General features: G+C 34.2%; 1 non-coding gene across 1 annotated transcript; it reads right to left on the bottom strand.

Moving 5' to 3' along the window:
* Positions 1-9,185: 9,185 nt before the first annotated feature.
* Positions 9,186-9,292, bottom strand: LOC128034356 (small nucleolar RNA R71). The gene has a single exon (XR_008190483.1). It is a non-coding gene; the product is annotated as a small nucleolar RNA R71 (small nucleolar RNA).
* Between the last annotated feature and the right edge of the window lie 13,270 nt (positions 9,293-22,562).

Here is a 22,562-nt window from a genome sequence, read left to right on the forward strand (position 1 = left end):
CAAGAGCCAAATTATCATAAAAACTAATTGAATGTGATTAAATGTTATTGATATATGGTGAAATATATGCTTAAGTATTCATGTGATTAATATGTAAATATTCATGAAAGATGATTAAATGCATAAAATATGACATAGGAGTAGAAGATATTATGATTATGTTGCATGTCTTCCTTGTTGATGCATAATAAGTTATTTATGTAGTGGTTGTTTTGAGCATTCATTGAGCCTGTTAAGCTCACCCACTCTTTTTAACCATTACAGATAAATGGCACCGGTGTGAGCAGTGTGACCATCTAGGGAGTGATCCAAGCTGATTATTTAGCTTCTATTTGTAGGTGTTATATGATTATTTATGTTTGGGGAATAAAATCAATGTGATAGGCTAATTTCGTAGATTTTATATCAGTTATGTTAAGTCGATTTGTGGGTTGGTTGCATGCTAGTTATATTTGGAAGTTTGTGGAATTGAACATGATATTGGGACTGCTATTTTGGATTTTTTTATGTTTCTTTAACTAGGTGAATAAAACATTTTGTTTAGGATTAAGTTTGAATGGTTCTAATGTTGATGTAGGCTAAGATTTTATAGTTTGGAGCATATGTATTGATATTTGGTTTTAAAAAATGATACCTCTATAACTTTGAAATTACAAGGAGCCAGAATATAGAATTGGTATCGATACCTTAGCCCAAGTATCGATACTCAGGTGAAATTTATCGATACCTTACAAATGGTACCGATAGTTTTCGACGTTTGGGGATTTTGGTGAGAAATAAAGTGCAAGTTTGGTATCAATTTTTAATGTGGTATCCATACCAGTTAAGAGAAATATCAATATCAGTGCGGTTCCAATGCATAATGTATGTCCATTTTTTGTTTGTTTAATGTATGGTTAGCATGTAACATTAATAATTGACAAGTTTAATTGACTTAAAATCTATACAAATACTAAAATGGAAGACGCTTCATTTAGAAAGAACTTTTAATTGTTGTATATGACGTGAGACAATGTTGTGGCATCTCGTATCCAGGCCTAGCAACCAAGCTGGGTATAGGGTGTTACATTTGGTGGTGTCAAAGCTCTAGGTTCAATAACTCTTGGACCTTGGTGATTGTTGTGTGTTTGGAGTTTCAAAACTCATGAGTCTAAATTTCCTTATTTTCTTGGAATTGTTGATATAACTCTGTTTGAACTGCATGTGATTATTGGAAATTTTCTCATTGAATTGCATGTATGGTAGGAATGGAAATACATTGCCTTTAATTCTGTAGTTTGCTTGCAGGAATGAGACTTGGATCATTTCCTCGCCATTCACATCATTTGTTATTGGTTTATGTTTTTTTGTATGGTAGATTATCAGATATGTCTCCTAGACGTGTGAATGTGAGAGCTCGTGCTCAAGAGGAGGGTACATTCTTCGTACCTCCTGTGCCTCCACGTAGAGTGAATATTTATGATGAGAGTGTAGGCTCTCTGATGGAAGCGATAATTGGAGTATTTTAGCGAATTGCTGGTGCTAACCCTATTCATATACCTACCAATCTTGCACTTGTGAATCGGGGCATGCTGCTTAAACGTCTTCAGGTGTTGGGTGGTAAAGAGTTTTCTAGGGTTAAAGGGCCGATCTGACCGTAATTGAGTACTAGTTGGAAGGAGTAGAAAGGATCCTTGAGCAGATGTCCTATTCTGATGAGGAGAAGTTTGGTTGTACTATGTCCCTACTAGATGGAGAGGCGCATCGTTGGTGGAATACTGTTAAGAGAGGTACAACCACTGATCGTTTAACTTGGGATTATTTTTTAGAGGTGTTTAGGAGGAAGTTTATGGGTAACAAGTTTATGGAAGCTCGTAAGTGGGAATTTCTATATCTTGTGCAAGGTGGAAAGTTTGTGGTTGATTATGAGGTAGAGTTTGTGTGCCATAGTCAGTATACACTTTATATGGTTTTGACTAAAAAAGACCGTTGTAAGAGGTTCTGTTTTGGGCTTAATCAAGAGATTCAGGTTTACCCGGTGGCCCAAAATGTTGAGTTGTTTGATGAGCTTGTGGAAAAAACAAAAGTTGTTGAGGAGACTTTTGCTGAGCCAACTTGTTCTGTGGTGGCTGAGACTAGTAAGAGGGCTTCTGATGGTGCATCTGGATGACTGTCTAAGAGAATACGTGATATTCAGGTTTTTGATGGGAGTGCACGACATGAGCTAGGACCAAGCCAGTCTGGGTAGCAAGATAGCATTGTAGTTAGTAATGATGGTTTAACTAGTGGTCTTAGATGGCCACTTTCTGTGCATTATGATCATAGACATCCTGGAGAGTGTCGTATGTTAACAGGTGGTTATTAAAAGTATGGTTCAATAGAAAATTTTTTGAGGGATTGTCCAGAATAGAGCTGAGTTTTCACAGACCCAAAGTTCGACACCTATTCTACACCTGCTAAGGGCGGTGCTTGTGGTTGAGGTAATGGGAGATTAGTTAGGCAGTGTAACAACCCGTTTTCAGTGAAATAAGAATAGTGGTTTGGGGACCACAAATTTGACAAGAAAATTATTATTTTTATTATTATTTTAATGTCAATGGAATGTTAGTAGGGTCGTATTAAAATTTTGTTAAGAAATTTTGATGTTTGCGTGTTTAATTACAAAAAAAAGATTAAATCGTAAAAGGTGTAAAAGTGGATTTGTATTAGTAAAAAGGGTCAAATGGTTATGAAACTTAAATGTGAGTGGACTTAGATGGTAATTAGACCATTTGTAATGTTAGTGGAGAAAGATGGGCATAAGATTATTTAATTTTAATGTTAAAAACCAAGGTTAATATTGTAATTACTAAAATTATCATAAAAAAAATAAAGAAAACAAGTGTATCATCTTTTTAGTTCATCTTTCTACCGAAATTAGGGTAAAAGAACATCATTTAAGAAGCTTGAAGGTTCCACCAAGCTTTCTCATTGCATGTAAGAGATTTTTATTCTGTTTTTAATGATTTCTATGTTCCTAAAGTCGTTGTAGCTTAATCTAGCTAAGCTAGTGATCAATTTGAAAAATTGTTAAAGATTTAGAGTTTTTTTCATGAATGTTCTTGCATATTCGTGATGTTTAACGGAAGATTATGAATTCTTTTTGTTAAATAAAAAAGTTTTGTAAAGTGATTTTTCATGAAAATGTCATTTATGGACTTATGTGTAAAAATGGTAAAAATTCATGGTAAATTTGTAAAATGATGATTTGTATAGTTTGCTAGGTCCCTAAAGAAATCGGCTAGCTTGAGAAAAAGATGAAATTACTTAGATTTCAAGTTATGAGTTTAAGGACTAAATTGTGAAAAGTTAAAATGTTAAGGGTAAAATTGTAATTTTTCAAAAAATGAAATATGGCTTGAATTGAATAATAGAAATATTAAATGGATTGAATTTTTCTATTTAGATCAAGATATACCTCGTACAGATTTAGATCGAGAAAAAGCTAAAGCCTCAAATTAATCGACTTTGTTTTTAAGCTCAAATCGTCGAGGTAAGTTTGTATGTATGGATTATTATGTTTATGCTCTTTAATTATAAGTTAATATGTATTTAAAATTCTATTGAATAATGTATATCCACAATCATGCTATGACGGTTAATGAGTGCAGTTGAACCTTCGGAATTAGTAGGATAGAACTGACATATCATTAGGGTTTTCATGTTTCGGGTGCTGGTCTTGAATGTCCTATTGATGGCTGAGGTCCTACATTTGTTCCAAATATTCCACAACTCATGTGAGCAGCATCGTGTAACTTACATTCCAACCCATAGCTTGTGTGAGCAAGCCCATTTCACATCTCATGTGAGCAATGATGTAACGGAAATGTTACAGTTATATGTTTAAGCACACTTTGTGTGAGCTTTCCCGAGTATCCGATGATATTCTAAATGGTTCAACGGGCATGAAAAGGAAAGGAATGGTAATTTTTCAGAGGAACAATATTATGTATTCATGGAAAGGAAATGATGAAATCATATGAAGTATGTTCATGTACAAATGGCTTACCTTATGTTTAATTCAAGTGAATTATGTTTGAATGGACTAACTTATGTTCGTGATGGTGCTTAGCTTGTGCCAAGCTTGTGGTTGGATTAGATTATGCTTATACTTATGTTACTTAGATGAAATGGTAAGTTGTGTTTCATGTTTTACTAACTACTAAGCATTATGTGCTTACGTAGTTTTCTTTCCTACGTTTTAGAGATAATTGGAAGCTCAATCGATTTGGAAGCTCGTCAGAGATCTATCACACTATCTAGCATAAATATTGGTAGTTTTTTATGTTTTGAACAAGGTTATAATGGCATGTATAGGTGGAAATATGATGATGTTTAGTTGAATGCTTATATGTTGAACTGATATATATAAGTTGGTTAATTTGGTACATTTGACGCGTTGTTAGTTTGTGCCAATGTGATTAAGTTGTTGCATGTTGGAAATGGCTCAAATGGTATGTGTTATGTTTGTTTGATTGTGGTTAAAATATGACATGTTTTGGAAATGTATTGAGCTAAATGTGAATGATGGAAATGTGACCAAATATGCATGTTTAGGTAAACTTTGATGTTGCTTGTGAGGTGCCTTGAATGGCATGTTGGTTAGATAATTTTAGGATCCTTGAATTGGTCATTATATGCATGTTTTGGCAAGGTTTTGAAGTTTTGATACCATGCACAAAAGGCCTTTAGGTATATACATGATTTGGTGTAAGAAATGGCATGATTTTGGGCAAATTCATGTGAACACAGCCTGAGACACTGGTATGTGACTCAGTCATGTGTGACACACAGCTAGGCGACATGGACATGTGTCCCCTGCAGGTTCTATTACATTCAAGTTAGGCTGTTACATGGCCTAGCACATGGCCTGGCACACGGGCATGTGGGGCTATTTCGAGAGTTACACAGCTTGGCACACGAGCATGTAACATGGCCCTATGACCCAACTCAGAGAGTTACAAGGGTAAGGACATGGGCTGAGACACGACCATATGTCCCTATTTTGATTATTACGTGGCCTAAGACACAGACGTGTGTCTCAGCCATGTGAGGCACATGGCCGTGTGACCCTTGTACTCCAAACTTTCTAACTTTTTCTTATACTTTAAATTGTTTCCAATTTGGTCCCGAATTGTTTCTAAGGTATTTCTAGGGCCCCGAAGGCTCAATTAAGGGACATTATATATCTGATTGAATGTAGTTAGATTATGTTTACAATGATGTATGAAATGAATGTTTTAATTTTTCATTTGTATAGTAATGCTCCGTAACCCTATTCTAGCGACAGATAAGGATTAAGGGTGAACATAACATGTATGAGTCTAGAAAGACAAGCCATTATATAACCTGTGATAGTGTGATAAATGTTGACTCGATTTGAACTATGTTTTCATGTAGATAAAATGTCATCCAACCGAGCTAATTCTGATAAAGTTGAAAGTAACGAGCAAACCTCCATTCACAGAGCAGCATCTAATGGAAGTAGACCCGTATATGAGGGCTAGGGAGGAGAGGCTAAAGAAGCCTTCTTCCAGATGATGTCAGAATGGTCTTCGAGTTCGTGTGAACGAACCCAATGGCTTAATGACCTCTACCCCCACATGCACCCCAACTGGTTCCCATAGTTCCTCAGGGTTTGGAGCCAGTATGAGCGAGCAAGGCTCCAGTTGATAAAATTCATAAGTATAGGACTGAAGAGTTCTAAGATACAACAGAAGATGATCCTAAAAGAGTGGAATTCTGGTTAGAAAACACCTTAGTTGTGGTTGTACCGAGAGATCGGGTGAACTGGGAATTCCAAAAGAAATATGTGATTTAGAGATTTTTCAATAAGAAACGCAAAAAGTTTATTGAGCTGAAATAAGGCCAGATGACAGTATCTAAATATGAGAGGGAATTTGTTTGACTCACTAAGTATGCCCGAGAATGTATACCGATAGAGGTTGCTATGTGTAGACGGTTTGGAGACAGATTAAACGAAGACATCAAGTTGTTAGTCGAGATTCTTAAGTTAAAAGAATTTGTAGTTCTAGTTGACAGAACACATAAAGCTGAGGAGAAAGCCAATTCTAAGTCTCGTGACTCAGGAAAGAGGCCTATGGGAAAATCATACTCATCACCATCCAAGAAGTGGAAAGAATATCATGGTCGTTCATTAGATTCAGTAAGTTATTCTGGGAAAGATCAAGGAAAACAACATTCGAAATCAAAACCTTAGGCTACGTCTGTAGCGAGTGTTAGAGACAACAAGCTCGAATGTCAACAATGTAATAGGTGACACTTCAGTGAATGCAGATTGAAAGGTGGGTCATGTTTCAAGTGTGGCTCATATGAACACTATCTCAGAGATTGCCCAGAAAGGTCAGACAAAGAAAAGGCTCAGACTACTTAACTGAGTAATACAGCTACAGGAGGGAGACCACCTCAAAACACCGAAAATATGGGTAATAGTCGTAGTGGGACGAAAGACTCTGCTGTAAGATCTAAGGAACGAGCCCCGGCTAGAGCCTATGCAATCCGGAAGCTTCAATGCTTGATGTGATCACTGGTACATTTTCTATCTTTGATACTAATGTTAATGCTTTGATTGACCCAGGGTCAACACACTCATATGTATGCACGACTTTAGTGTCAGATAAGAAAATACCTTTCAAGTCTACTAAGTTTATTGTTAAAGTAACGAATCCCCTAGGTTAATATTTGTTAGTCGATAAAGTCTGTAAAAACTACCCTTCGATGATTCGGGGTTGCAACTTTCCGGCTGATCTGATGTTACTACCCTTTGATTAGGTTGATGTGATTTTGGGTATGGACTGGTTAACTCTGCATGATGCTATTGTGAACTGTAGACGAAAGCATATTGTGTGGAAATGTCAAAATGGTGAAAAGCTTCGAATTGATTCAGATAAACTGGACACTGCATCTAATGTTATTTCGGCTATGTCGGCACATAAATATGTTAGAAAAGGCTGTGAAGTTTATCTCGCTTATATATTTGAGTCTAGAGTTTCAGAATTATGTTGCATGTCTTATTTATTGATGCATAATGACATGTTTACATAGTGGTTATTCTGAGCATTCACTAAGCTTGTTAAGCTCACCCACTCTTTTTTAACCATTGTAGATAAGTAGTGCCGGTGTGAGCGATGTGGCCATCAAGGGAGTAATCCAAGCTGATTATTTAGCTTCTATTAGTAGGTGTTATATGGTTATTTATATTTACTGAATAAAGGCAATGTGATAGGCCAATATAGTAGATTTTATATCGGTTGTGCTGTCAATTTTTGGGTTGGTTGCATGCTATTTATGTTTGGAAGTTTGTGGACTTGAACATGATATTGGGACTGTTATTTAATATATTTTGATGTTTCTTTAACTAGGTGAATGAAGCATGTTTTTTAAGATTAAGTTTGAATGGTTTTAATGTTGATGTAGGCTAAGATTTTATAGTCTAGGGCTGATGTATCAATTTTTGGTTTTAAAAAGTGATACCTCGGTAACTTCAAAAGTGCAAGAACTTAGAATATAGAATTGGTATCGATACCTTAGACCGAGTACTAATACTCGGGGTAAATTTATCGATACCTTGCGAAAGGTACCAATAGTTTTCCACGTTTGGGAATTTTGGTGAGAAACAGAATGCAAGTTTTGTATGAAGTTTTTATGTGGTATCGATACCATTTAAAGGAAATATCAATACATCTCCCTTAGTATCGATGCCTACGTAACAATTTTGGGAAAATTTCTTAAGTGATTCCAATGCTTGATGTATGCCCATTTTATGTTTTTTTGATGTATGGTTAGCATGTGACATTAATAAGTGACAAGTTTAATTGACTTAAAACCTATATGAATACTAAATTGAAGATGCTTCCTTTAGAATGAACTTTTACTTGTTGTAATGACATGAGACGGTGGTGTGGCATCCCGTAATCGGGCCTGGCAATCAGGCCGAGTATAAGTTGTTATAATTTGAATTATGCTTGCGCTATAAAGAAGGAATTACACATGTTACTATAATAAGACTCTGTATGAGAAGGAGCAGTGACTTGAGGTTTTTCCCCTGAAAGAGGTCAACCATTCTAGGACTCTTTTGCACAGTAAGTTAATCAAGATCTTGCCACGACATTATTGCTAGTAAGGTTGATTCTGAGTAATTCCAACCTTCCACATATTCTCTACTAAATTATCTTCACCTTAGCATTCTTAGTAGATTATTTGTTCATTTATATATTATTCACACAATAGTTCCCATATTTACATTTCTGTTATCGCCTTCGCCATAACAATTCCAGCTTTTTACCCATCATTGTATATTTACCTTAGATTTTGCCGGAACATTTCCTTTAATTATTTTACTATAGCATTAACTTGGCCCTATTAAGATAACTTGACCAATTTTGTGCCCCAATTCGATCCTCGTGGGAACGATACTCACTTACTTCTTTATTACTTAAACCGACGAGTATACTTGCACAAAAATCGCACACCATTTTACACACGGCAACTTTTTAGTGCCGTTGCTGGAGATCGACAATTTGGTGAAATTTGGTTTGGTTATTTTACTTAGTAGTTTTATTTGCTTTACTTTAATTTAATTTTTCCATGTTTACCATCAGTGCATGAGAAGAGGCATTGTTTCTAGCGCAGAATACCTTTTTGATCTAGAGATTGATAGAACTATGTAAAGAAAGATAAAATAATTGAGAAAAATGGCTGGAAATAAGAATGATTTCAAAGGCAATCCAAATGATCACAATGAGAATCCTCACATGGGTCGTGTGGTAGATGATTGAGACAGGCCAATCAAATAGCATGTTGTCTCGATGCTAGATGACTTGAATCCTGGAATAGTCAGACCAACTATACAAGCTCAACAATTTGAGTTGAAATCGGTAATGTTCCAGAATTACAAATTGTAGGGTAATTTGGTGGTTTACCCATTGAAGACCCACGACTATATTTAAGACTTTTTCTAGAAGTCTGTGACTCATTCAAAAAACAAGGTGTTCCTGAAGATGCCTTGAGACTTAAGCTATTCCCGTATTCTTTAAGAGATCATGTCAAGTCATGGTTAAATGCTTTGCCTTCAAGAACAGTGGCATCATGGAATGACCTTTTGCCAGAGATCTTTGTTAAGGTATAATCCTCCCACTATGAATGCCAAGTTGAGAAATGATATTACATCCTTTCGTCAATTTGAAGATGAAACGCTATATGAAGGGTGGGAATGATTTAAGGAGTTAATTAGGAAATGCCTGATGCATGGATTCCAGCACTTGACTCAAATGGAGATGTTTTACAATTGGCTAAATGCGCATACATGAATGGTAGTTGATGCCTCAGCAAATGGTACTTTGTTGGATAAGACATATAATGAAGCATACGAAATTTTGGAAAAAAATTGCCAACAATGATTACCAGTATTCGACTACACGAGTTGGGATGGGAAAGAGAGCTGCCAGTACCATCCAGCTCGATGCAATCGCTTCATTGATAGCCCATGTATCTTCTCTAGACGAAACCTTCAAGTACTGTGTAGGAAATAAAAGCAGCTGAATCATCATGTGTTTATTGTGGTGAAAGTCACATGTTTGATGAATGTCCATCCAATCCAGTGTCAGTATCCTATATGAGGAACTCGAATCGAAATAGTAATCCATACTCCAATACCTATAATTCGGAATGGAGACAACATTCAAGTTTTAGTTGGAATAACCAAAGTGCATCAAAATTCAATACTATCGCAAGGCAGAATGTCAACAATGCACCGCCGGGATACGTTCAACCAATGCCCTGACAAAATAATCAGTATGGTCAAACGTCATCATCTAATTCTATGGAAGTTTGGTTAAAGGAGTATATGACCAAGAATGATGTTGTTATCTAGAGTCAGGCTGCATCCCTTCGAGCAGTTAAGAATCAAGTGGGGTAGATAATCAATGCTTTGAACACAAGACTATAGGGAGCATTACCCAACAACACAAAAAATTTGAGGACACAAGGCAAGGAGCAATGCAAGGCTATTACTCTCAAAAGTGGGACTCAGCTAGATGATGTTTTTCAAAATAGTGCGGTAGAAGAGGACGACTCAAGATATGACCATGTAAAGATCCTAGAGCCATTTGAAAAACATACTGCACTTGAAAAAGGTAAGCAGAAGAATCTTTGTGGCGAGAACCGGATCAGTCGCCAACAAAATGCCACAAAAAGCAAAGATCGATAACTTGAAGGACTACCACCTCTACCATTTCCTCAGTGATTTCATAATTCTAGGGAAGATGCTTAGTTTAAAAAAAATTTAGATGTCTTGAAACAACACCATATCAACATACCACTAGTCGAAACATTAGAGAAAATGGCCAACTACGTAAAATTCATAAAGGACATACTATCGAAGAAACGCAGATTGGGAGAATTTGAGACTGTTTCTCTCACTGAAGGGTGCTCAGTAATGTTGATGAATAAGTTAACTCTGAAGTTAAAAGACCTAGGGAGTTTCACTATTCCATGTTCAATTGGAAATCACTATCTAGATAAGACATTATGTAGTATAAATCTAATTTCTATGTCTATTTTTCGAAAGCTAGGAATTGGGAAGGCAAGACCTACTATAATGACATTGCAATTAACTGACAGATCTTATGCCTATCTGGAAGGTAAAATCAAAGACATATTGGTAAGGGTAGATAAATTTATCTTTCTCGTAGATTTTCTTATTTTAGAATGTACAACTAACCATGATGTTCCAATTATTCTTGGAAGACCATTTCTTGCTACTGGAAAGACTCTAATTGATGTACAGAAAGGGGAGCTAACTATGAGAGTAAATGATTAACCCGTCACTTTCAATGTGTTTAATGAGTTGAAGTGTGCGGATGAGAATGAGGAAGGCCACATGATTGATGTGATAGAAACAGTAGTAGATGAATTTGAAAAATTTTGCTATAGTAGTGTGAACAACAAAGATTACTTGATGGAGTAAGGTGAAGAATTAAGATTTGAAGAGCTTGGAGAATTTAGGGAAGCTCAGCAGATAGTGGACAAGCCAGGGAATAAATTTGAGACTCTGGATTTATCTAAAAAATCTATTAAGCTTCCTAAACCTTCTGTAAAGGAATCATCTGTACTAGAGATAAAGCCTCTGGCACAACATCTAAAATATTCATACTTGGGGAATAACAGTACTTTTCCAGTTGTAACTTCTGCAAATTTAACACCTGAGCAAGAGAACGGGTTGTTGGAAGTGTTGTGACGATCTAAAAGGTCATTAGGATGGACCCTTGCCGTTATAAAAGGAATTAGCCCAACATTGTGTATGAAAAAGATTTTGTTGGAAGATTGCCACATCAATTCTATTGAACAGTAGAGACAACTAATCCAATTATGAAAGAAGTTTTCAAAAGGAGATTATCAAGTGGCTTGACGCCGACGTTATTTATCCCATTTCTAACAGCTTGTGGGTAAGCCCTGTGTAATGCGTACCTAAGAAAAGAGGTGCCACAGTAGTAAGTAATGACAATGTTGAGCTCATACCCACTCACATCGGTACAGGATGGAGGGTGTGTATGGACTACCGCAAGCTTAATAGGCAAAAAGGAACGTCAATTTCCCTTTACCGTTCATTGATCAGATGCTGGATACATTAACTGGTAAGGCTTTTTTATTGTTTTCTAAATGGTTATTCCGGTTACAACCAGATTGCCATAGCATCAGAAGACAAAAGAAGACCACCTTCACCCGTCCATTTGACACTTTTGCCTTTAGACAGATGTCGTTCGGGTTATGTAATGCCTCGACAACTTTCCAACTTTGCATGATGGTTATATTTTCAGACATGGTGGAGAATTTCCTTGAAGTTTTTATGGATGACTTTTCCGTGTTTAGGAATGATTTTGAGGATTTTTTAAAGAATTTAGATATGGTATTATGACATTTTGAATAAATATGTGATAAATATGTCTATGAATTATGATAAAGAGAATTATGATGTGATAAAATATGAACATGTTTTGATGACTGTTGTAATGGTAAATATAAGGGTATGATATTCATGCCATGTGATAGTGTGTATAATGTGCCAATAATATGATTATGAGATTAATATGTACGGATAATCGGTAAGTAATATTTGATGAAATTATAGGTATTTTGGCCTTCTGGCTTAATGAGACCGTTGGATATAGTTGGCATGCCATAGGATTGTAAGTACTCACCTATGTATGTTATGATATATGGGGCACTGAGGCCCAAGGACAGTGTTGGAGAGATAAGAGAATGTTAGTCAAGTTCCACTCATCGTGATATGCATGTGTGGTGTGTTGGAAAGCATTAGTTATATGCTTCGTTTCCAGGATATGATTGACTCCACGAGTCTATGTGTGGTGTGATGGAGATCTGTGTATTCGATGAGTGGTGATAGATTCCATTTTATGTTTCATAATCTCAAGCGCCAAATTCTCTTACACTGTGACTAAATGTGATTTTATGTGATTATAGGTGCTTATATGTGATTAATACATGTTGGAATATATATAAGCCTAAACATTCGTATAAATAATGAGTAAAAGTATGCATGGAATATGAATAAATATGTGAATTATGGCACCTAGTTAATGAAGTTTTGGGAATATGATGTATGTTGTTTGGTTGATAGATGAAGACTTGTTCACGTAGTAGTTGTTCTAGGCATTCACTGAGCTTAGTAAGCTTACCTACTCCCTTTTATCCTTGATAGAGTGGTTGCATTCCCGGTGTGAGCAGTGTGGACATTGAGGGATTGATCCAAGCCATTCTTTATTCATTATAGTAGGTGTTTTGCTTATTCTAGTTCTAGGAAATAAAAAGGCGATGTGGTAGACATTTATATTGGATTATTAAGACGTATTTGGGATTATTTGCATATTATGTATGTTTGGAAGCATGTGGACTTGGATATGGTATTTGGACTATTAATTTAGACATTTTAATGCTTATGTGACTAAGTCAATGAAGCATGATGTTTAGGGAACAAGTTTGAATGGTTTAAATTCTCTTATATGCTAAATTTTTATAACCTAAAGTAGAGGTATCAATATTAGGGCTTTTTAAAATGATACCTCTGTTTTTTTCGAAAGTGTAGGGTGTTGGAATACCAATTTGGCATCGATACCTTGGCTCAAGTAATGATACTCAGGGTGCAATTATCGATACCTTGCGAAAGGTACCGATATTTTCTGATGTTTTGAAATTTGGTGAGAAACAAAATACTAGTTCGGTATAGATTTTCTAAGTGGTATTGATACCACTTAAAAGAAATATCGATACCATAGAGGCGGTATCGATACCTATGTAACATTTTTGGGAAAATTTGATAAGTGGTCCTAATGCATGATTAATACCTATGTTATGGTATTTTATGAATTCTTGGCATGGTTTATAAACAAAAAGTGAATGTATGGCTTATAATTCATAATAATGCTATGTTGTTATTAATCGAAAAAAAAGATATATGAGAAATAACATGTCATTTTAGATGAACAAGTAGTAAGATAGTGGAGTGGCATCTCGATATTCAGCTTGGCGTCTAAGCCGGGTATGGGGTGTTAAATAACCCATGAAATAAGTATCTTTCCCTAAATAATTATTTTCTTGACCTCTTGAACCACCCAAATCCTAACCTTGCTTACTTTGAAAGTATTTGGAGTTTAAGTTTGAGGGGAGTCTAAAAGGAATATTAAGTGTATATTATAAGGCACTAAAAGATGAGTTACATACAAAAACTTGCTAAAAATGGGTACTTACGTATTTTTAAAAAAAAAAAGGAGTACCAAAGAGTACATGAGCTAAAAATGGAAAAGAGTTGGTTATTTAGTGGGTAGTTGCAATTTTGAAGGCCAAGGTAAGCTAAGTTTAATGTTATTTGAACTTAAAATATCCATTTTTTCATACCTTAACCCTATCCCCACTAAAACATTTACAAAAGACCTATTGATTTAAAACCACTAAGCTGACTACATTAATGGAGAGGGAAGTATCAAACTCAACATATGAAGACGTGTTAAATTTAAAGAATGATGCTTAGTTAAATAAGGGAAGTTAAAGTCTTTTATGGAATTGGACTTACTCTACTCATAAAATTAACTGTTCAAATCATGATTTGTTAGCTTCTAGATACACGAAGAAATATCGGGTGATATATTGAATACAAACTACATACTTGCAAAATTAATTTGAGAGCATAACCTTTTTTTTTGCCGTTATGATTACTTGGACGAATTAAATTCTACAAATTATAACACATTTTTAGCATTACTTGGGATAAGAAATGATATAATTTTAGGGTGTATCAACTCTAAAATATATATTTTAACACTCTTTTATGTACATTTTATGTTAATTTCGAGTAAATAAATAACACTTTATGTGGTTTTCACTTAATTTCATGATATTTTATTATTTTCATGGGAATGCGTTAAGTTTGTGAATTTTATGTTAAATACATGTTATTTTGTTATTTTTTAAGAATAATTTGGCTAAAGGAAAGAATGAAAGAATTTTTGTTGTATTTGGGTCTTAAACAGGTACAAGTTGATAATGTAGTCACATGGGCTTGAAAATGACATTATTCTAGATTTAATTACATGGGGGTTAGTATTCTCCTTAATTGGAGGTTCAAAACTAGATCATAAATGTTCTTTACCTTGAAATAAGACTGAGGATATCCCCTACTAAAATTAGCAGTCCAAAACTGACCATCCATCTCCTAAATATAGCATATTTAACCTCCAATCTTCACCAAATAAAATTAAGCACCCTATTCTCCTTGAATCAAGCTTCAACCGTCCCCTCCTCTACTAAAAATAGAAATCATAATCACTTTTCTTTTTCCACTCAATGGTCGAATATAAAAGAAAAAAATGAGCAACCAGATTGCCTAAAAATAGAAGTCAAATGGCCACCCACATTCCTCACATTAAGTGATGAAAGTCAAGGGAGGAAATCATGCATGCCCTCTCCTTAAATAAAGTAAAATATTCACCTACTGCCACCATTAAAGGGATGAAAACAAAAAGGGAGAAAATTAAGGAATCCCTTGCTAAAAATAGGAAGGAATATTGGGGCTAAGAAGGCTATAAAAAGGGACCTTCATTCATTCATTAAACAAATCAATTAGCACATTAGTTTTCAGCGAAAAATTCCTTTGAGTGTTCTTACCTTTCTGATGGCTTGCTAAACACTTGGTTACCACAAAATAAGGTATATACTTGCCAAAAGTGAGAGTAGCTAGGAAGGATGACTTGAAGGCATTTAGATTATTTAGTACAAAGAAAAAGAGGAGGGCCACCATGGGAAGCTGCAAGGAGCAGTCACAGATAACCCCCTGAAGTTTAACTATTTCCTCTTCTTATCATAAAATGGTCATGGATAACCCTCGTTGGCTACTCTTTCTTCCTTTTCTCTTTATTGTTAATTATTGTTTTCTGTGTCGAAAGACAATATTGCATCTCATCTTTATGTTTTCAATTTAATATAAGATGACTTAATTTTGTTTATTCAAAATGAATATGAATCTTGATTTGAGTTAATCGATTTTTGTTTTTTGAATATTTTTTGTAAATGATTATTTCATTCATTTAGGTTTAATTCATGATTATACTTGTAAATGTATGGCCAACATTTGTGGCTTAATGAATTAATTTTTTTAATATGAGAAGAGGTAATGGTTTATTGACAAAAAACCTAAATGGCGGATATCGTGTCATTATCGAAAGATGATTGATGTATGCATAAACTGTATAAATGCCTAAAAGGGTGATTTCTAGGTTAGTTTTAACATAGACATATGTGGAATAACTTAGGGACATAATAGGACTTCGAGAGAAGCCTATGCCTTAATTAAAATTAGGTTTAATGAATTGTCATATTGCTACAATCCTTTCGTGATATTCTTTTTGTAAATGCCAATAAATTCTTGTTCAGTGGAATATTTATTTTAGTCTATGCATGTCAAGTTCTATTAAAGCTTGCATTTAATCTTTCTGTTGTGATTATTTTATTTGCAAGATGTGTTGTTTTATTCTGTAGGTATTTGACATCTGATTACATTTCTTACAGATTCAACTCTAAGCAATTATTCTTTGTTTTATTTTGTTTAATCAAAGTATTTTATAATTAGCTTTAAAAATAATTTACACAACAGTCCCTATGGAGATGATACTCTTTACTTACTACTTATTACTTGTACGACCAAGTACACTTGTAAGTAATCATGCGAAACAATAAGCCGCTAGGTTTCCTTCATAATATTTCTTTGGTGGCTAGATTTCGCACCTTTTCCTGTCATGAGCAAACTTATAATTAGTTATCTGAGATGGTGAGGGTACCTAAAGGTTGAATGCAGCCCCAGATAGATCCAAAACAACTTCAATCTTGCTAGAATCAGAATTTTGTCGTCTTGTCTCGATCTCATGTGACTCTTCATCGGCATTGTGACTCTTCGTCGGGATGAGACCTCTGTTCATCGCATCATTGCGATGTTGGGAATTTATTCGTTGGGACATTGCTCCCTGTTTCAACTTTTGAGTTCACCTTGCTCAACACACTCTGATTCGTTATGTTTTTAAAAGGAGAAGTCCCCTTTTCTGATCGAAACATGGCAAATTCATCAAACGTAACATCTCTGACAATAATTATTTTATCTGATTCTGATAACCACAACTTAAAACCTTTTGTATCAACATTGTATCCTAGAAAGATGCATTTAATGACGCTTGGTTCGAGCTTTCACTAGCTAACTTTAGCATAAGTAGGTTCTAAGATTAGAATAATATGGAGGATTACCTGACCATATCTCCTTTAGAACTTTACCGTTCAATGCTCGATGAGGAGATCGATTTACCAAATAACTTTCCAGATTTATGACTTCAGCCCAAATTTCCTTCCCTAAGCCTACATTAGAAAGCATGCATCGAGCATTTTCCAACAAGGTTTTGTTCATTCTTTCGGCAACTCCATTCTACTGCGAAGTTTGAACAATGGTTCGATATCTTTCAATTCCTTCCTATTTGTAGAAATCATTAAAATATAGCAAAAAGAACTCGAGACCATTATGCGTTCTCAACCACTTCAAAGACTTTCCGATTTGTTTTTCTAACAGTGTCTTCAATTGTTTGAAGATTCCAAGACTTTGCTTTTCAATTTCCAGAAACAAACTTTGCTTTTCAATTTCCAGAAACAAACCCAAATTTTTCTAGAGTGATCATCAATGAAAGTTAGGAAATAATTATTACCTCCTTTTGAGATGTTAGAAGATGGACCCCATAAATTAGAATGAATATAATCTAAAGTCCCTTTTATTTTTTGCATTGCTGACCGCCTCCAGATTTACCAATGTTTGAAGTAGAAATCCTGAACAAAATATGTTAAATAGGAGGTGTCCACAAGTATAAGGGTTAGGTTGTAATATAGTTACAGCGGAGTAGGTGAGTACCGAAGGATTGTACCTAAGTAAGGTGAATATCAAATTAATCTTAAGTACAAATAGAGCTAATTAGTAGTTTAAATAAATTATATTATAAATAAACATAATGAGAGAATTCTGGTATCTTTTATAAATAAAGAATAAAAGACTATAAGGGAAAAAACATTGAGAAATTTGATATGAAAGCTGAATCAGATCTGAGCATGGGTGATTAGCTCCCTTCAGTAGTCATAAATAATTGTTGCTTCGGCTTTCATGTTCAATCAACTAGTCATTACCCTAGCAAGATCTCTCAATCTTCCACTAGAATAAGAAGTCAGTAAGAACTACTTATCTCTAGACCTCACAGTCCAAACTAATTCGAGTCTAAGGTGTTCACAGATAGGCCATACCAATTTTGGGTTAATTCCCTCCTAGATGACTTCCTAGGGTCGTTAAGTCTAGGGTTTTAGTTCTTCCTCTCCTAAATAGCTGATCTGTTAAGAAAACCTTACACAACAATCAATTAATCACACATCCACTCGCTAATCCCCCATTTCAGAATTAGTTCCCCATAGATGTAAAAAAACATAATGAACTTGATATCAAATATGAACATTAATAGTTAATTAAAAGACAAATGTCTAAGGAAATCCTGAATTGTATTTAATTGAAGCAAGACATCCACACAAAGTTGATTGAGTTCCAAAAATCAAATCTCCGAACAACTGCAAAACTAAAAATAACCTAAAGCCTAAGAAAAAGTGAAAAACTAAAACTGAGACTATGAAGAAAATTATACAATATGAAAAGTTGTCCATCACAAGTCTTAAATAAGCCTATTTATAAAGTTAGGGTTGTCATCGTCCTCAACCCTAGGCTAGTTGACACTCTCAAGTTTAATATTTTATTGTGCAGAACAACACACCCTGACTCATAAGTATTTCTTGTACAAGACTGATGTCGCGGCACCCTAGTGCTTATGTCGTGACTCAAACACAGTATGCTCGTAATCAGGGTAGCTTCAGGGGTGGGTCACGACATCTCTTGGTTGTGTCTCGACAATGAAGGCAGTCTTGGAATTATTGCTCCCTGCTCCCTATGTTCTGACATGAAACTCCCTGTGTTGCAACATAGTGACTAGTATTGAGTTGGTCCGCCCAGTAAATTCTCCGGTACACTCACAAAGTATATTAGCTGATCTTTAAGGCCGAATGCCTAAGGTCAATAAAAGACTCAAATTACACCTTTTATTGAATATGAATGAAACTAAGAAAACTTAATTAAAGCATAATAAAAGTGCTTGTATTTAAGCTCCTTAAGTGCGAAAACTAGTTTAATCTACTACACCGAGTTACGGCAGATCAAAATCCTCCACACTTAAGTCATTGCTTATACTCAAGCAACGCAAACAAAAACAATAATTAAAATACGACCCTTAAGAAAATATGGTACAAATGTTTGTTTTGGAGGACATGACTAGGCATTTCATATTTACAGATAATCTTGGCATGATATATAGCTGACCTAACACCTAAGTTTAGTATATTAAAAAGCATATAAACATTAAGGGTTTCAAACGTAGGGATTCATCAATAAGTTATACATGTAATTTGATTATCCTAGCAGAAGACAAACAATCGTAAATGCAATTATTTAGTATGATGTCAACTCGTGAATAAGTCTACTTAGATCACATATGGCTTTTTGGCTTGTAACTTTTTGAGGCTTAAGACATGTATAAAAATAGTAAGCATCAAATAGTTTCAAGCATAAAAATAGTTTGGCACATGGTATTGTTCCCTATTCTCCTCCCCTAGCGGCTCTTACTAGCTCACTGCCTTATTTTTCCTTCTCTCACCTTCCTTGTTTCTCAATAGAAAATCATAGCATAATACAGAAACTAAGGCTAGCTCACAAGTTTGTGTGCACTAATTAACAAGTGTCTTTATTTTTGTTGAAAATTTTCACTTTTCTTTCTTCTTTTCTTCAATAGATTTTTCATTCATGAATGCTTTTACTCTCAAGAACTTTTTCTACTCATTTTTTATTTTCTTTCTAAGATTTTCTTTTGTTGCACATATTAGCTAACCTATAATTACTCTACCATATTAATCTTTCCTATTTCACTCTATTTTTACAAAATTTTGTCGTAATGTATCTACTTAACTCTTAAAACATATGGCCAGACGTCTATAGTCGTGTAGTTTAGGACCAAAGAAAAAGGGTAAATACAAGTTAACGTGTTTTGGCTCGAATTTTGTGTGAAAGTTCACCAAGAAGTGTTTTCTGGCTCAAATATAGGTACTAAATATGAATAAATAGGGTTAGTTTTTTTGCTCTAGGTGTATACCAAACAATAACTTAGGTTATCCCTAGGTATCTCAATATTCACATTCCAAACAATCACAATTTCAACAATTTATCATATATACTAGCATGCTCATTTCCTATATTTTTACATCATATGGTACATTCAATTGCATAATGCCAATTTACAATGTAATATATAGAACTTAGTAGTTTAATAATAAAAATTTAAAATCATCTATTATCATGTCAAATTTATAGTAAATAGAATAAACCTATATACATGCTCCTAACCAATCATTTGTATTTCGACAAGCTCAAGCATACAATTGAAAAAGAAATTAAAATAAAAACATAAAAGTTGAAACAAATTTTCTATATTACCCCCACACACTTTAGAAAACATGTTGTCATCAATGTGTAGCCCTGAAAAGATAAAGAAAGAAGTTACCTAATTGATCATGATAGTTTCGTGGCTGTTTGTAGATGCTTCCTCCTTTGATTATTGAAAATTTACAATGTTTGCATCTCTGTTGTGTGGGGATTTATACAAAAATTCATAAATATATAAATATTTGTCCAGTTCTAATATTTCGTCAATTACAATATCCTAAAAGAAATAAGTAACTTTCCTAACGTAAAGTAAAATAAACTTAAAAATTGTCCTAATGTATGTGTATTTTATTATTCATCTCCCCCCTGGAGTTCTCTTTTTCTCCTCTCTTCCTTTTGTTTTCTCTGTAAAATTACAAACTGCTAGCAACTTCTTTGGAGGGTTCATCTCCTTATCCATCCGTTCTATACGTACTCTGACTTTTTGCACAACTCCATTATAAGGTACGAGAAGAAGGTTCCTTTTGCTTGATTTCTTACAAATGCAATCATATTTCGATATATCCAAGTACCAATACATATCTACTTCTTTTGCAATATCGCATAAACTAGAATGGCTTGTACTGGGCTAATATCAAAAAGGTTAGTTGTGGGCCAAATTCTTAAACATACAAAATTCATCCATATTTTTGCTCTTGGAGTCATTAATGCTTGGTTGAATGTCTTAGGTATTGTTGTGTCTATTTGATACTTCCATACTTTTTTGCCTTTCGTCAGAAATCTCAAAACCTCCTTCATGTCCACGTTTTTAAATTCTTTAAGATTTTTTTTTCTATAGGTAATCTCAGTAATAGTACGAAGCATCATAAAATTGCAAATACTTTTTTCAATTAACAGGATATTGACCCCTTTGACTTTGAAACTTGTTTGTAGTTCATAATACGGTCTTGTCGCTTCTCTCTCTTTTAATGCAAGATTTAATTCCTGCACCACGGGTATTATTGTTGGTTCTTCAGGTGGTAAGCAGAAGTTAGTCTATAACAACCCAAACTCGGCCTAGATGTTATGGTCGAATCTGGCGTGTCACATCGAAGTGTCTTTCGAAAATTGAACTCGTTGGTAAAAAAAATTGTTTCTAAGTTTATAAAAAAAATCCCTTTATTATTAATAGACAAATCAACTAGTCAAAACGTTTATCTTGTTATCTGATATTGTTTAAATAAGTTGGTCTGAAATCGCAGAAGCTTTTTAAATTCTACTGTTTAAATGTAATATCTCGAAAATTACTATTGTAATACCCCGAAAATTACTACAGTAAGAAAGTAGGTATCATTGATAGTAAAATAAGGAAAGACAAAAAGGGAAATTTTGAGTTATGGCAACATTGAGAATTATATTATGACATATTAATTCAAGAAAGGATTAAATCGCAAAAGTGAGAAAAGTTTTGTTGCCCAAGAGTAAATACTCAAAAATTGAAGGATTAAAGTGTAAATTTGAAAATTTTGAAGGACCAGTAGTGTAAATATTTTAAGAGTGGAATAATCTAGAAACTAAGGAAAAAGGATGAATTAGGACCAAATTGAAAAGGTGAAGAATTTTGAGGGACTAAATTATAATTTTACCAAATTAAGTGATGACTCAAGGATGGAATTTCAAAAGATTATACAGGACAGAATGGTCAAATAGAGAGAGACAGAGAGAGAGAATTCTAGAAGGTAATGATGATGTTTGTGATATTTTTAATTGATTAATTAGATAAATGTTATTTAATTAATATTTTATTAAGCTTTTTAGTATTATTTTATTATTAAATTATTAATATAAAAGGGAGGAAAAATGATGAAAATATCATCATCTTTCCATGCACCCAACGTTAGAAGAGAAGAGAAGAAAGAAAGTTTTGCTTTCTTTACAATTTGGTCCTTTCACCAAAAATTCACTATTTTCACCTAGAAATCAAAAGAATTTCCATAGCTTCCAAGAGAGAAAAATAATAAGGAGACAAAGGGGAGCTAGAATGTCAAGTTAGATTCAAGAAATAGAAGCTGGATGAGAGAGAAAATCAAGTTAAAATTGAAATCAATAGCACAAGGTAAGAAAATCAAGATTTCAATATATTTTTAAGATTGTTATTGTTGAAAAAGCATGGAAAGAAAATCAAGTTAAAATGATCAATTTGCATGTTTTAGGTTCAAGGACTAAATTGAATAAAAGTAATATTTTAAGGGTAAATTGGTAAAGATGTCAAAAACTGACCAAATTGTGAAGAAAGCAAAACTTTCTTTCTTCTCTTCTCTTCTAACAATGGGTGCATGGAAAGGTGATGATTTTTTCATCATCTTTCCTCCCTTTTATATTAATCATTTAATATTAAAATAATACTAAAAATCTTAATAAAATATTAATTAAATAACATTTATCTAATTAATCAATTAAAACTATCACAAACATCATC

Source organism: Gossypium raimondii, chromosome 10 (genome assembly GCF_025698545.1).
Source record: "Gossypium raimondii isolate GPD5lz chromosome 10, ASM2569854v1, whole genome shotgun sequence".
Classification (NCBI taxonomy): domain Eukaryota; kingdom Viridiplantae; phylum Streptophyta; class Magnoliopsida; order Malvales; family Malvaceae; genus Gossypium; species Gossypium raimondii.